General features: G+C 40.8%; 1 pseudogene; it reads left to right on the top strand.

Moving 5' to 3' along the window:
• The first annotated feature begins 867 nt into the window (after window positions 1–867).
• Window positions 868–1,652, top strand: LOC100399492 (endoplasmic reticulum lectin 1 pseudogene; annotated as a pseudogene).
• Window positions 1,653–5,791: the final 4,139 nt, after the last annotated feature.

The raw sequence follows: 5,791 nt of genomic DNA, 5'->3' as shown, positions 1-5,791 counted from the left end.
TCAAAAATGATGTTGGCTTTTTGAAACTCACCATCTATAGGCGATTCCATCTATTCTTTATTAAATGCCTGCCATGCACAGGCACTAGAATGTGAAACCTTTTCATGGGGTAGGCTTTATTTATTCTTTTTTTATACATGAAGAAACTTTTTTCTTCTCTTTTTATAGATGAACACAGAGGAGGGAATTATTCACCAATTTTGCCCAGTTACTAAGGGGCAAGGCAAGATTCAAACCAAGCATTGGTCATCTCCAAAGCCCATACACTTCCCAGCTGGCTGCACTGCCCTTCTCAGGACCTCGGGAAGCCTCCAGACCTGTGCTAAGCAGTAGGGTACCTGCCAGCCACATGAGCCTGTTGAGACTAACTACAGAGTAATTAAAAGTAAATCAAATCAAAATTTTAATCCCTCGATTGCACCAACCCCAATTCAAGTGCTCAAAGCCTCATGTGGCCAGTGCTTTCCCCCTGGACAGTATGTCCTGTAGAACCTTTTACAGCAGAAGGCTGTCTCAGACATGGCCATTCGGTTGCTCTCCACTTCTCAGCCCCACTGGCTTCTGCTGGAAAATCATCAGGTGATTCTCTCTGCCCACAACTGGAGTTTTGTATAAAGATAATTACATCATCATGACAACTGCACATAAAGAAAAATATAAATATTCACTTCCCCTTGTACAAGTAGGGATGAGGAAGAAGAAAAGGATTATAAAGGCCCTAATCCAAGACAGCTTTTGTAACCACTCTTTAAACAAAGCAGTTGTTCTTACAGAATTGAGCCTTATTTTGACTTACGAAGTATGTCATGGAAAACACATTTGGCAGTACCACGAAGAGAAAGAAACTGGTCAGAAAAATAAATATTCATGAGTCCTACCTTGGGAATATGTTGGCCAAGAATCTTCTGTTTGAAAAAGAATGAGAAGCAGAAGAAAAGGAAAAATCAGACGAGGTTCAGAGCATGTCCTGTGAGCCACGGACCTTGTCAATCACTGCCAGGATCGCCATTGAAGCCCCTCACCCTGAGGCAGTTAGAACAGCAGGAAGAAATACTAAGGGTGCCTTTTAGGAGAAGTAAAGAGGAGATTTGCTGTCAACTAAAGAAGAGAGATTTTCAGCGATCCACAAGCCAGTTGCTATTGGCTCTCAGCCAATGCCCACTGTTGGGACAACCCACATATCCAAATTGGCAGTTGACCAACTCATCAAAGGGTTTCTTAGAGGTTCTTACCGATTTCATGGGGGTGTTGGTTGGTGGAAATATGAATTCTGCTATGGCAAACATGTACATCGATACCATGAGGACAAGGATAGTGGGAAAACCTCTGTGGTTGTCAGGACACGGAACCAAGAACATATTGAATAGGCTAAGAATAATACTGCTGGGGCTTATCAGCTTCAAGACAATCCTACTCAGACAGTCAGGATGGTGGCATGTTTTTATGGAAATGGAGATCTTCATTATATAAGTGACAAGCCAAGACAGGTGACTGTAAAACTAAAGTGTAAAGAATCAGATTCGCCTCATGCTGTTACTGCACATATGCTAGAACTTCACTCCTGTCAATATATTCTTGGGGTTGAATCTCCAGTGATCTGTAAAATCTTAGATACAGCAGATGAAAATTGACTTCTTCCTCTCCCCAACTAAAAGATATTAAAGTTAGGGGAAAGAAAAGATCATTGAAAGTCATGATGATTTCTGTCTGACCTTATCTCATAGAGTTCTCAACCATTGGGCCTCTTCTAAAGGATTGTATAAAATGACTCTCAAACACTTTGTGAAATTGTATAAGAGGTCATCGATAAACTTCTAAGGCAGACATTTGCTTCACTTTTTTCATTTTTGTTGTATCTTATAAACTGATTGTTTTTCTTTGCTTGGATAACGTGATTCCAAAATAAATCTCATCCAAGCAAAAAAAAAAAAAAAAAAAAAAAAAAAAACGCTGAACTACTGCACATTCCCACCAGCAACATTCCTGGTGTCCCTCATCCTCACATTTGGTGTTGTCAGTGTTACAGATTTGGCCATTCTAAAAGGTGTGTAGTAGTGTCTCACTGCTGTTTTAATTTGCACTCCCCGACGACGTGATACAAAGCATTTTTTCATAATTTTTCTTTTTGCCATCCCTATATCTTCTTTGATGTGCTTGTTAAGGTCTTTGGGCCACTTTTTAATCAGATTGTTAGTTTTCTTACTGTTGAGTTTTAAGGGTTCTTTGTGTGTGTGTGTATATATATATATATATATATATATATATATATATATATATTTTTTTTTTTCCTTTCTTTTTCAAATTTTATATTAGATTCAGGGAATACCTGTGCTGGTTCATTACCTGAGTATATCATGCGGCGCTGAGGTTTAGGGTATGATTGATCCTGTCACTCAGGTTCTAAGCATAGTTAAGTACCCAACAGTTTTTCAACAGGGTGTTTTCTCAATGCTTAGTAGGTAAGCCTAAAGAGATTGCCTGGTCAACCACCCTTTCTCACTCAGAAGGACTTTCCGTGCTTTACCCAGATGTATATGCGAGGTCTGTCTTTCAGCTACTTTCAAATATTTTTATTTTACCTTTAATTCTGACAGCAATTGGTATATTGCAGTTCAATTCTGCTACTAACCACCTGGAGTTAGCACGGACTTCATGGGTGAAGAGCGCAATCAGTCCCATGTGTATGTGTATGAATACACACAGAGTCAGCCCCCTCCACACAGCAGTCACAAGTTCAGTAGGTCCCAGGCCACTGACACTTTTGGCCAACTAGCCAGTAATTCACGGGCTTCTACAATCCTGTCATGCTTGATCATTGGCTATAACAATGCACAGAACTTAAGAAAGTGTTACACTTTCGATTATAGCTTTATTATAAAGGGAACAACTCAGGGCCACTCAGAGGAGGAGACACAAAGGGAAGGCCTGCGAGGATCACCAACGCAGAGCTTCCTTGCCCTCCCTATAAAAGTAGGGTGCACTACCCTCCTGGCACACCAATGTGTTCATCAACCAAATCGCCCCTGATGGTCCGTGTGTGGCGTTTTGACTGGGGTTCATTATGTAGGTATGATTGGCCACAGATGAACTCAGTCTCCAGCCTCCCCTCCCTTCTCTAGAGCTTGGGCTGTGTCAAAGTCCCAACCCTTGTATCCATGGATGGTCTTTCTGGTGTCCAGCCCTCATTCCTGAAGTTGTCTAAGAGCTCACCGGGAGTCACCTCATTAGCATAAACTCAAGAGCGAACCAAGAGGCTCATGAATAACAAAGACAGTTCTACCACTCAGAAAATTCCAAGGGCTTTAGAAGCCCTGTGCCAGGGACTCAGAACAAACACCAGACAAATCCCTTATTATAGAAAACCTTTATAGCTTATTCGAAGGTATATGATGAGACTCATATTCATGAACAAGGCTGTCAGAACCTTATTTTCCTACTCAAGAATAAATCAAATACCATCTATGCCTTTGTATGAGTTCCCCAAAATCTGTCCAAGAGAACAATTTAAATTGCAAAATGGCAATAGATCATATTTTTTCACTTGGAAAAGATGATATTGCTTCACTACCTCTCCTACCGTAATGACTAATAACAATTGCTGACCTTGCTTTTGGAGTGTATACTGTATACTACTTAAAAGGCAATGAATCAGGTAAAGGCAACAAATAGAAGAGAATTAGACTTCACAAAATCGTTTTAAAAGCTGGTCTCTTGAAGCTGATTTCCACCAAAAGCAAACAATTTATAAAGGCTATACACGTACGTCAGCCTGAATCATGTGCACAGAGACACGAGAAACGCTTAGCGTCAGGCTTGAGCGAAAATGCAAACCTCAGAGTCAAAACCAATTTGCGATATAAAATGCAGTTGGTTGGCATAAAGAATGCAGTAAAGCTTGAAAAAAAATTTTTTAATTGAGAAAAGTTTGGGGGGAAAAAAAGGCAGATGTGGCCTGGAGCTTTCATTTAAATTGGAGACATCCTAAAAAGCCCATGACAGGTTCTAGCCCCGTGCAGCTGAAGACCCTAGTAAAGGCTCAGCCTTCAGTGATAATTAACACGAATAAAGTTATAATGAAGCTATAAAGGGGCCATTTGGGCCATGCTTAAAGGACTAACCACAATGAGATTTCCAAACTCTTAATTTTTGCAACATGTATATGTGTGTTCTCAGTTTCAGTGTATGCATTATTGAGAGGAAAATGGCCAGAGAGAAAGAAAAACGTTTTTTCATTAATCAGAAGGAGGCTAGGCTGCTGTCTCTGCATCTGTGCACAGCAAGATTCAGAGTTTAACCCCACCATTCAGAGCTGACGTTGAACAAAAAATAGCAGTTGAGCTTATTCCTGCTTTACACCAAAACATGTCATTAATTTTTAATTTCCTGGGCATACAGTATGCATCAGTATTTTCTGAATTGGACCCTGAGAGTGATTTGACTGGGGGGCCACTAGTAAAAATAGGAGCTCACAACCTACAGCTATCGATATCCAGACAAACAAGCCACTGTTAGGGAATGCCAGCAGAAAATAAAACAAAACACTCAAGAAATTGGATTATGAATATAAAGTAACAATGTGTGAAATATTTGAAGAAATAAAAGGCAGAACTAGTAAAAATGTGTATGAAAGGTCAATGAGACGCATTATTTTTGAAGTGTTTAAAAAAAAAAGGCCAGGCGCCGTGGCTCATGCCTGTAATCCCAGCACTTTAGGAGGCTGAGGCAGGATCCTCAGGTCAAGAGATCGAGACAATCCAGGCCAACATGGTGAAACCCCATCTCTACTAAATATACAAAAACTAGCTGGGCATGGTGATACGTGCCTGTTGTCCCAGCTACTTGGGAGGCTGAGGCAGGAGAATTGTTTGAACCCGGGAGGCGGAGGTTGCAGTGAGCTGAGGTTGCACCACTGCACTCCAGCCTGGACCTGGCAACGGAGCAAGACTCTGTCTCAAAAAAAAAAAAAAAAAAACCAACTTTCTGTGTGTGTGTGTTTGTCCAAAGTCTTGCAAGTTTCATGAGAAAAAAGATAGAATGGGAGCACATCAAACTTTGTTTATTGGATAAATAGATAAATTCTGGGTTGAGAGACAAAGTCAAAAGTTGACCGTGCCCAGATGTTTTGAATCCAGGGATGCTGAGTTAATGAACAAGATAATGGGGTTCCGTTACTAACTAAAAATCCTTGATGCAAAGACCCATGCCTTCCACACACCCTGGCTTTCCTAAGCTGTCTCTCTTCTTGTATCTCATATATTTTCCTAGGGGAAGCCATGTACTTTGTAGGGATTCTAATACAGTACTTTTGAATTGTGACTTCTTTTTATTCAATAGATATCTAATGAGTGACTACTATGTGCCCGAATTTCTTAGCACTGGGATTCAGTAGCATTTGTCCTCCTGGAATTATATCCTAGAAAAGAGGCAAAAATAAAGAGAGGAAATGTAAAAACAATTATGATCACTTCAAATGGCATTAAATGCTTTTAAGGAAACAGGTAATCTCAGAGTGACTGTTGGTGAGGATGGCTGCGTTAGGTGCAATGGTGCTGGGAAGCCAAGCTGAAGCACAGTTACTGCTGAGATTCTACTGACAAGGATCCTGGCATGCCAAGACTGGCCAAAGAGAGGACGGATGCTTGAGACAAACAGGCAGAATTTCAAACAGAGGGTTTATAACTGTGATGTGGGAATGGCTGTCTGTGGAAGGAATCCAGAAAATGCCCTTCTGGACCATGTGTGCAGTGGTGGAAAACAGAGTCCAAGAAACAGGCACAAACCAGATTCCGCA

Source organism: Callithrix jacchus, chromosome 1, assembly GCF_049354715.1.
Source record: "Callithrix jacchus isolate 240 chromosome 1, calJac240_pri, whole genome shotgun sequence".
NCBI classification, from domain to species: Eukaryota; Metazoa; Chordata; class Mammalia; order Primates; family Cebidae; genus Callithrix; species Callithrix jacchus.
The sequence above is the reverse complement of the archived record's forward strand: the minus strand, read 5'-3'. Positions and strand labels throughout refer to the sequence as shown.